We start from the raw sequence: 11,525 nt of genomic DNA, 5'->3' as shown, positions 1-11,525 counted from the left end.
GCTTTGTTCTGAGGTGGGTCTCTTATAGAGAGCATATATATGGGTCATGTTTTCTTATCCATTCAGCTACCCTATGTCTTTTTGATTGGAGCATTTAGTCCATGTACATTTAAGGTTATTATTGACTAGTGACCCGGTGCATGGATTCATACATATTGAAAGGAAATTAATTAGAAGGTGGCTGGTGGGGCGGGACTGGGTGAGACAGGCCAGACATGCCCTGAAGCCAACCTCCCGTGGTCCCTCAGCATCTGCAGAGTAAGCAGGGTCCCTCCTGCAGGTGGTTTCCCTCAGCCTGATCTACGGGGATCGGGCCAAAACCGGCTGTCTGACATCTCCCGAGGGGTTCCGGAGTGTGAGAGGGCACTCTGCAAAGTTGCTGTCATATAGGGTGTGGAATGCAAACACAAATGTGCAATAAACCAGATTCAGGGCCGACAGTGCCCCAGCAACAACATAACCCATTGCCGAAGGCGGAGTCATGCGGGCCCGTGAGGAATTGGGCTCCCTTCCCTATGGTTTTGGGCTGTGTCACCCGAGAACCACTGCTGCCAAGTTACTATAGCTCAGCAGCTCCTGCATTGAGTATCTGTCTCCTCGTGGTCAGTGCATTTCATAGGGTCCAGTCGGATGGAGGGAGGGACACTTAGCATTTTAGCCTTTTATATATATAGATAGGTACTTGTTTGTAGCCATTTTTTATTTTTTGTGCCTGTGTTCCTTCTTCCCTTTCTACTCTTTACAACAGCCTCTTTAGCATTTCTTGAATTGCTGGCTTGGTGGTAATAAACTCCCTCAGCCTACTTTTGTCTGTGAAGTTCCTGATTCCACTTTCAATTTTAAATGATAGCTTTGCTGGGTCTAGTATTCTTGGAATTAGTCCCTTGTTTTGCATCATTTTGTATATTTCATTGCATTCCCTTCTGACCTGATGTGTTTCTGTTGAAAAATCGGTTGGTAGTCTAATAGGAGATCCCTTGTAGATAACTTTCTGTCTCTCTGTGGCAGCCTTTAAGATTCTTACTTTGTTGTTGGTGTTTGCAAATTTAATTATGATGTGTCTTGGTGTCGGTCTTTTTGGGTTCATCTTGTTTGGGACTCTGTGTGCTTCTTGGACTTGTGTGACTTTTTTCTTCCCCAAATCAGGGAAGTTTTCTGTCATTATTTCTTCCAATAGGTTTTCTATTCCTTCCTCAGCTTCCTCTCCTTCTGGTCACCTTATTATATGAATGCTGTTTTGTTTCATATTGTCCCAAAGCTCCCTTAGGCTCTCCTCCTGCTTTTTAAGTATTATTTTCCAGTTGCTGCTCTGCTTGTGTATTTTTTTCTACCTTGTCTTCTAATTCATTGATGTGGTCATCATCTTCTTCTAGTCTACTGTTGAAGCCTTTCATTGTGTTCTTTATCCAGCTATGTCATTTTTCATGCCTTTTTTGTTCCTTTTCATGTTGGTGACATTCTCATTCAGTTCCTTGTAATTCTCATTGAGTTGTGCGCATTTGTCATCCAGACATTTGAGCATCCTTATAACCATTACTCTGAATTCTTTTTCTGACCAATTACTTGCCTCCATTTAATTTCATTCCTTTCCTGGTGATTCCTCTTTTTCTTTCCTTTTAGGATTGTTTCTTTATCTCTCCATTTTTTTGCTGTAATGTTTTAATTGTTTCTATGTCTTAGATCCAACTGTTTGATACCCTGGTTCTTTTGGGTGTGGTCCTATATATTTGGTGATTTTTGGGACTCAGTGGTACAGTCTTTCAGATCTCCTGAGATTGGTGTTCTAGTGGAGCCTCCTACTTGAGCTATTTGGGTTCTCTGATGTGATTGGGTCACGAATGTTTGTTTCTGATTCTTGGATGAAATCTTGTCACTGGTTGTCTGACGACGTGATTAACCCCCAGCCTCATCATGCAAACTGTTGTGGATGTGCTCATGGTTCCAGCTCTTGTGGAAAAGGTTGCCTGAGGTCTCACTGGTGTGTGCTCACTGTAAGATCCAAGATTCCATGGCCTGGGATAAAGTGTTGGGGCCTGAGGCTCAGGTAGTGTGACTGTGGCCGGTGTTGTGTGACTCTTGCTGGGGTAGCATCACTCTGCAAATCACTGTGAAGGTCCCGGAGCCAATGACAGAGGGAAGCAGTTGTCCCATAGTTTGAAGATAAGTCAGTAGGACTCTGGCCAGGGTGATTTCACTTTGTGAATGTCGAGGGGTTCCATGAGCCAGCAGCAGAAGTTGTGGGAATCTTAGTGTCTGTGGCTGAAACTATGCAACCTTGTCTGGATATGTGAGTCCTTAGTAGCTCACCAGTGTCCAGATGCTGGCTGCCAGGGAGTCGCATGACCGTGGTCTCCAGACACCAGCTGCTGGGGAGAAGGAAGTAACAGTTTCTGCTAAGGGAGCTGAGCACCCTTGGAGGTGGACATCCTGGGGTCTGCAGGTCTGCAGGCAAGGCATCAGGACTTTTGGCTGAAGTAGATTTAGGATCCTGGGCAGTGTCCAAGACCAGTCTGGGTGGTGGTAAGGCTGGGTTCCTAGTGCAGGCCACTCTCTCCTTCAAGATGGCGTGGGCTTCATGCCCCAGCCCCACAGCCCGGGGAGTGCCTGCAGCTGTGGCAGGGTCTTCCCATCCAGGAGAACTTGGTGTGCCAGTCCATGAGACTCCCACAGGATATATCTGTCACTCACTCACACATGCCCACACCACACATTTCCTTTCACTCCCTCCCTCCCTCACACCCTCTTCCTCACCACTGTTCTGCTAGATGCCATCTTGCAAATCCTCTGTTGCCACTTTTTAATCATATTTACCCCATCCATCTCATTGATAGTTAGGTTGAGCCCTAGTCTGTTTGGCTCAGTGGGTAGAGCATCAGCCTGAGAACTGAAGGGTCCCAAGTTCAATTCTGGTCAAGGACACATACCTGGGTTGTGGGCTTGATCCCAGTAGGGAGTTTGCAGGAGGCAGCTGATCAATTATTCTCTTTCATCATTGATGTTTCTATCTCTCTCTCCCTCTCTCTTCTTCTCTGAAATCAATAAAAATATATTTTAAAAAATAGGTTGATCAGTTTGTTTTACAAATTTTAGCAATCTCTGTCTCTCATTGCATGATTCCTTGAAAACTAGTTTTTCATATATTTTGACCAGTTTTTTTAGTTGTTTTATGTGAAAGGGTAAATTCAGTCCTTGTTAATATCTTAGCTGGAAGCATATAAGTATGGTGCCATTTAAAAAAAGATCATCCTTTTCCTCCTTCATATCACCAAATGTCAGGCTTGTCAGTTCTGTGGGTATCTCTGCTCTTTTCTAAAGCCCTTATTTTTTTAAAAAAATAAAAAATACTTTATTGATTTTTTACAGACAGGAAGGGAGAGGATAGAGAGTTAGAAACATTGATGGTAGAGAAACATCGATCAATTGCCTCCTGCACACCCCTCACTAGGGATGTGCCTGCAACCAAGGTACATGCCCTTGACTGGAATCGAACCTGGGACCCTTCAGTCCGCAGGCCGATGCTCTATCCACTGAGCCAAACCGGTCAGGGCTAAAGGCCTTCATTAAGTCTGAGTTCAACCTACTTAAATGAGAGCAGCATCTTATTCACTGACTCTTCCACCATGTATATCTCCCTTTGCCAACCTATTTTTAACAATATGGCCCCAATCAGCCATTCTAGCCCTTATGTATTACAACAGTCACAATGGAAGCAGTGATCATGGAGGATATACTTTGGGGCAAAGAAATTTCTTTCAGAAATTTGGATTGGTTCTATTTATGAAAAGCCAGCTGGAAAGTGGAAGAAATAGTATGAAGAATTCAAGCCAAAAAAATACCATAGCCTCTATTCACTGAGTGTTTTAGATAAATAGTCTGAATTTGATATATGTGGAATTGCCTACATGCTCCATTTGTAGCTCACTGTGGGAAAAGACAAAGCCTCAAGTTCTCCTGATGTCTATGTTTCTAACACAGAGCTTACCAAACATAATATCACTACATATTTTTATTTTTTTTCTTCAGATTTAAATAACATAAGCTTAAGATTGGGGAATGAGGTGAGGAAGAGCCAAATATGTAATTTTATATGAATAAAAGCACTTGAAATAAAATAATCCCAGGGCATTAACTTACATATGAAACTGGAATCTACAACTTGCTATGACAAACATATACTAGTTCCTAGTTGACTATGTATTTCTTAAGCATATGTTACAGAAGTGGCTTTTTTTTTTCTTGATTAAACTTACATTTATTCTCAGCATGCCTAATTCTGTGACAAGCAGCCTTGAGCCCTGGTCGTTCTGGCTGTCAACAGCAGCAGGTTCAGACAGCTGCCTGTGGCTCTACCTCTTGGACCCCACTTGTGTGTACACCTTGACAATGTCATGATACCGGCCTTCAGGGGGGATAGTAGTTGGAGAGCAGTGTGTGTAATCTGGTCCTTCTCTCTCAAAGGGGAGCAGACTGGAGTCCTGCTTGATGGCTTCCACTTAGAGCTCCTGGGACAGGAGTTGCAGTTCATATAGAACTTCCTGCTGGGCCTCAAGCACGGACTTGATGGCTTTCCTCTCCATCTCATTCTCTCCCTGCTTGTACAGGGACCACTTCTTTAGAAGCAAAGCTCTCCACTCAGCCTCCTCAAAGGAGATCTCTACCTAAGGTTGATGTCTCACTTTGTCCAAGAACCTCCAGGTATAATAAAATCTTCAGTGGGAATTAGGTCCTGGCCAGCCTTTTCTAGTCATCTGTTCCTCTTTTTCAAATGGCCCATGGCAGCTTGGTCTTTGTTAGGATCTACCTTCTTCTCCTTTTGAAGAGGTTCTGCTCTAATGGAAATGAGTTTCCAAAAAGACAACAATGAAGCTTGCTGGTAGGTGTCTCTAATCTGTGTCTGCCAAGGTCCCAGAAGCCAGCAATGCGAGTGCAGAGCTTGCACAGTAGTGATATACGGAATGGCAAGTGGACTCTCCTCGTTGTGGGTTCTTGTCCTACAAAGTTTAAAGAATAAAATTTGCGTAGTAAAAGATTTTAAACAAAAATGTGAAAGTTTATTGCAAACATATACAAGCTTCCCCTGGGGAGGGGTCCCCAAATCGGGAAAAACCCTTTCTCTCTCTCTCTCTCTCTCTCTCTCTCTCTCTCAGAAAAATAGACCTCTGAGTCTCTTTGTTTATGGGATTATAAATGCGGGTGCCCTCCTCTTCTTCTCCCCCTTATCTTGTAACATTCTTGTAAACAATCAGGCGGCTTGGAGCTGTCTCTTCCCATCGCGTACTCATTCCTCTTCCATGGACCCCCCCTTTCCTAAACTGCCTCTCCTGTCTCTAAAATCCTTTCAGTAGCTCCCAGCGCTGTGGCAGCCATAGCCCCTAAAGCAGCCGACCAGCTGCTTCTGCACCTTGGCAGTCCGGCCTGTGATGCCTAGCACTATGGTCCAAAAAGTTGTGTTTAATATTTTTATTTGTGTTATCTAGGGCATTGGACATTGTGTTTTGGACAATCCATGAATGCTAAATGGAAGAAATAAGTGGATCATTTGGCACTCTCATTTTTATGGCCTCCAAAAGACTCAAGGGATTTTCAGGCAGTATGTATACCAATAATCCATAAATTCATCAGTTTATTCTCACATGGATATATTAAAACAACCAGTGAGCATTTGGTAGGTTCAGCTTCTGCTTTTTACATGTGCTCTCTTTCCCCAAAACTTTTTACTAACAAAATCACTCAGGTAGAGATAGCATATTCTGAGGCTTTAGGCTAATGTTGGTTCCCAAGCGCCCTTCAAATCTACCTCATATATGCCTTGATGGATCTAGGGAGCATATGTAGACACAGAAATTGGAAACTCTCATCTCCACAGAACAGGAGTGAGTCTGTGGAGCTGGGCCTGTTCCTAACAACACCTGGCACAGTGGAGAGCTTCTGCCAGGCTGCTCTGTTTTTGTCTGGGAGACATGCTTCTCAGTGAGAGACAAATCACATGCTAAACTCATCTTTTACATGGGCTATGTGACAAAGCATAAAGAACTAGAAATTTAAGGTTTCATTTTCATGGCTACTAAGCATGATCCTTTAATAAAGAGATAAATATGCCTCTCTTCAACTGACAAGTAAAGATTTATTTTCTAGTCTTTTACTGTGTCACTGTGTCTAGTGTGTTTATGGATGGAGAGACCGAGCTTAGGTGTGACAGCTTTGAACACTGAATCACAATTGCTAGCATCAGGCCCTGCTGCAACTACACTAGTTGACTAGGCAGTGCTTGCAAGGCCAGGCCAAGGGCCTGCCTTGGGAGTCATTCACATTTCATGTTATAGCATTTATAAAAGGGAAGCCAGAAGCACAGAGGCAATTTAAAGACCATTTAAAATTGCTAACATATGGGTCGAGGAATACACTGTGCTGGGAATTATAAGAACCTCTGGTCCTTTAAAATGTTCTACAGCCTTCATGACAGGGCAGTAAGAAGAGAGAGCAGGAGAGGGATATGGCTTATTTAGCAGCAGACTTCAGCATGAACAGTCACAAACCCTCTGCTATCTCTGAAGATGACCCTGATAAGTCATCCACTTGAACACATTGCTCCCTGTCCCATTTCTTTGGCCAAGCAAAAAATAACAAATAGTGGTACCCTAAAGAAAAAATATAAGGCGTTGTAAGTCCATTTTAAATTATGGAAGTGCTTCCGTATTTTCTTTTAAGCTGTAGTTTTTCTCAGCCTTTTAGAAAGTATAAAAACTAAGACACACTACTATAAGTTATCAGGAAAAATCAATATCCCTGGTGGGGTTGGTAAGTGAAGCTCCTATTGTCTGTGAGGTGAAGGTATGAGAAGAGGAAAATTAAAATAATAGAGGCATAGGAAAAATGAGTTTTATTAAATGTCCCCAATAAGTAGCTCAGAGTTGTAACATTTTTTTCTGTAAACAAGTGGTCTATATGTATTGTCAAAATGCAAAGGAGGTTCACATATCAATCCATATAGAGATCAGGAGAACAATATAAAAGCAAAAGAAAATAATTGAGTACAAATTTTGAAAGCCAAAAAAAAGTAATCAATCTTTTAAAGAAGAGTACAGAGATTTCCTTATGCCTTAGCATCGCTGGGCCTGCTGATTTAATCAATGCTAATCACAGAATGTTGCTAGGCAATCCATGTCTTGGTGCCAGTCACGTGATTCTATTTTTCTTTGTAGAGTGCCTATCTCTGCTTTCTGAGACTATCACATTCTGTTGTTCAGGGATGCAATTATACTGCTTTTATTTTGTTTTGTTTTGTTTTGTTTACAACTGAAGGTTGTGATAGCTCAACTCTGTGTACTTTTCTTGAGAATGAAATATGTGTATTCCTGTCAAAACTGGACCATGGCCGAAACCGGTTTGGCTCAGTGGATAGAGCGTTGGCTTGCGGACTGAAAGGTCCCAGGTTCGATTCCGGTCAAGGGCATGTACGTGGGTTGCGGGCACATCCCCACTAGGAGATGTGCAGGAGGCAGCTGAACGATGTTTCTCTCTCATCGATGTTTCTAACTTTCTATCTCTCTCCCTTCCTCTCTGTAAAAAATCAATAAAATATATTAAAAAAAAAAAACTGGACCATGAAGTGCTTTGAAAGAAGATAAGATAGAGAAATGTCAATATTAGAGATGATTTTCAGTAAGCTGATGAGAGAAATGGGGATTAACACTGATGCTAATGCAATTTATGTGCAGATGTCTTCATAACACATGTACCTGGCATCCTTCAAAGTCACATGGTCTCCAGGGAACAAACTCCATTACTGAGTGCATTTCAAAGAGCTTAGAACAAAAATATAAATAAATATATGGAAAACTAACTCTGAAATTGCACTTTCATAGTGAGGATCACCTCATTCTTTCAGTAACACCATACTCATATTTCTTTCTTTTTTTTAATTTTTTTTTAAATATATTTTATTGATTTTTTACAGAGAGGAAGGGAGAGAGATAGAGAGTCAGAAACATCGATGAGAGAGAAACATCGATCAGCCGCCTCCTGCACATCCCCCACTGGGGATGTGCCCGCAACCCAGGTACATGCCCTTGACCGGAATCGAACCCGGCACCCTTCAGTCCGCAGGCCGACACTCTATCCACTGAGCCAAACCGGTTTCGGCCCATGCTCATATTTCTTTACGACATATGACATATTCTTTATTCACTAGTCTTTCTCCAAATGAAGGTCAGCTCTCTGAGTTTTGTGGTTTGAGATTTGTGGTTTTACTTTGGTGCATCTCTGTATTGGTGGAGTACAGTGACACCTTTCATACATGGTCTGGGGTATATAACTGTTGGTTGGGAACCAAATTCACCCAGATATAATTACACTGACATAAATTTAGTGCAAACTTAGTTTTATTTCAGCTCTGCCATGTATATTCTTATTAGACATAAAATTTTCTTCCTAAAAATATTTTAACTTTGAGTATTAATTTTGTGAATAAATTAGAATGAACGTTATATTTAAACTTTGTGTATATAGTAGCTTAAGCTATACATAGAAAACGTACTTCTAGTTTTAGCTTAAGCACATAAAGAGCTTGGAAGTCATTGCTCCCATCCTTACAAGAATACGATTAAAAAACTGAAAATTAATGACTTTTCTCAGACCCATCAGAGAATTAAGTTCAAAGGGCAAATTGCTACCCCATCTGAAGAGACAAGCACCTCCAGAGAGATACAGCTAAGGTTGTGGCAGAATGCACTGGAGAACAATCAGCCAGCACTCTGACGGAGGGAAGTTTAACCTTTATTTCGAAGTTCTGCTAGTCCAGGGGACTCTGGATCCAAAGCCTGAATTGAACTCCTGGGGAGACTCTGACATATATATCTCCTCCTCTGGTGGGCCCCTTCGGGTCCCCGCAGCTTCTTCCAAGTCAGTTTTGGTGGGGCCTTGGGGCATGCTCTGCAGTTCCGCCCAAGTCAGTCAGAGTGGGAAAGTAAGACTACAGTTTTAACCAGATACTGAAGTAGGTTGCAACCTCCCTCCCCTCCCCCCCCCCTGCTACATTTTCCTTTTCCCTAAGATCTGTTTACCTGGAGAAGATGTTGATGGAACCATAAACTGGCGTGAACATATAAAGAGTAACTTTGATGAACAGATGGAGACTGGGTATAGATTAGCATGAGAGTGAGAAATTCTTAGAAGGCCACAGTCTTAGGAAGGCCTCTCCACTTTTGTGGGCTTTATTTCTGGGAACCTTGCTAGGATCTCATAATGAAATCCAAGTAAGATCCCTTCATTGCTCTGGCAAGGAAAAGAGAAGAGTAACTATTGTGAAATATGTTCTGAGTCTTCTCCATAACAAAATTCTGTAGGAAATTGACTTTTCCTGGGCATTATCACAGCTGAGAGAAGGGAATTCCTTCCATTCCAGCTTCTTTTAGTCTTCCTGTCTCACAGGAAACTAGAGGAGTTTGAAATTTCTGGCATTTATAGCTATGCAAAACATTAAACACATGCAAACCCTTAGCAATATTAACATAAATATTCACACTGTTTACCTCAGTTCCTATTACCTGATAGGACATATCCAGCTTTCAACACAAATTAAAAGGCATGCCAAAAGGCAAGGGAAAACAGTCTGATGAAACAAAACAAGCATCAGAACCAGATGAAGATAGGACACAGGTGTTAGAATTATTAGGAGGGAAATTGAAATATCTATGATTAATATTTTAAAAGACCTAGTGGGGAAAATGACAATATGAAAGAATGATGTAGGTGGGTAGAGTAAGCAAAGTGGTAGAAATGCTAACAATCAAAAGTATATGCTTGAAATAAAAAAAAAAATACAGTATCAGAAATGAAGAAAACCTTCAATGGCTTATCAGTAGGTAATGGATACTTCTCAAATTTAAATGCAAAGATAAAAATAACAAATAAGCAGAATAGAACATCCAAGAATAGGGGTACAATATAAAATGGTGTAAATTATATGTAATTGGAATATGAGAACAAAAGATATATTCAATATATTCATGGCCTAGAACTTCTCAAAATTATTGACAGACACCAATCCACAGATTTGGGAATCTTGAAGGTATTGTTGCTCTATACCTTACCTATAGAGCAACAATCACGATAGATGCCAAAAAATGAAACTGTTAATGTAAAAACATTCAAACCTGTAAAGAACTTTTGTGAGTTTATTTGAGCCAAACTGTCCACAATTGCCGGGAAGCAGTATTTCAACAGATTGGGATAATGCTCCAGAGAATGGTGGTTTTTTTCATCTATTTTTAAACATTACAGTCAAAGGAGGGGACATAGGTGGGTTACATGAAATCTATTGGTGATAGATTAGAGAGGCAGGAGAAAGCAAAGTGGGGAAAACTCTGGGATTGGATAAAAAAATAAAATGATAGACACATACTTAGATGGGTGCAGGATACCCAACAGTCAACAATTAACATTTTAACAATGAAGGAATTTGTGGTATCTGTCCTGGCGCCCAGGCACAATAGGTGGGTTCGGAAACTTACTTAGACATTTCGAGGATATGTTATCATAGATACAAAAAGACAGATAGGCTCAGTTAAGGTAAAGATGAAGATACTGGCCTAAGACATAACTACCTACCATAACTGCTTTTAGTTAAAGTTTAATTTCAGACCATCCTTTGTGGTTACCTTAGGTTTCTGAGTTTTCAAGACCGCCATGCAGGCCTTCCCTGAGCTTGTCAGGCTAGCATGTGGACCCTTTCATCCACACAAAAAAAGAAAACAACAACCAAAAACCCACACCTACCCATATCACATCTAACTGCACAAAAGTGAAGGCAAAGAAAAACATATTGAAAGAAGCTGGTGGTGTCTACAATCCCATTAAAAAAATGGGCAAAGACCGTAAATAGACACTTCTCCGAAGAGAACATACAGATCGCCAAGAGACACATGATATAATGCTCAAAGTCACTAATCAGAGAGATACACCTCACACCTGTCAGAATGGCTATCATCAACAAATCAACGATTTGTGCACTGAGCCTCTAGTTGATAATAATGCTGCAGTGAACATGGGGATGTAAATATCTCTTGGAGATCCTATTTTCCATTCTTTTGGCTATATTCTTAGAAGTAGCATTCCTAGATCATATGGCAATTTTGTTTTGAATATTTTGAGGAACCTGCATCCTATTTTCCATAGCAGCTGCACCATTTTACTCTCCCATCAATAGTACACAAGACTTCTGATTTCTCTACATCCTCACCAATGCATGTTATTTTCTGTGGGTTTTTTTTTTTTTAGTTAGTTAGTTTGTTTTTTATAGAAGCTCAGTGAGCTTCCATAAGATAATTATTTTGAATTCTTTGTCAACTAATTCATAGATGTCTACTTCTTCAAGGTCAATTTCTGGAGAGTAGTTTTATTTTTTTGATTGAGTCATATTTCCCTGTGTCTTTATATACCTTGTTATTTCTTGCTTCTAATATCTATGGACTGGCTTTTTTTCAGAAGACCTTCCCCAGTCAACCTGGATAGAGATTCTAAGAGCT

General features: G+C 41.0%; 1 pseudogene; it reads right to left on the bottom strand.

Moving 5' to 3' along the window:
- Nucleotides 1-4,346: 4,346 nt before the first annotated feature.
- On the bottom strand, nucleotides 4,347-10,519 carry LOC102761076 (annotated as a pseudogene).
- Between the last annotated feature and the right edge of the window lie 1,006 nt (nucleotides 10,520-11,525).

Source organism: Myotis davidii, unplaced genomic scaffold (genome assembly GCF_000327345.1).
Source record: "Myotis davidii unplaced genomic scaffold, ASM32734v1 scaffold1107, whole genome shotgun sequence".
Classification (NCBI taxonomy): domain Eukaryota; kingdom Metazoa; phylum Chordata; class Mammalia; order Chiroptera; family Vespertilionidae; genus Myotis; species Myotis davidii.
Note: the sequence above shows the minus strand (reverse complement) of the source record. Positions and strands in the feature narration are given on the sequence as shown.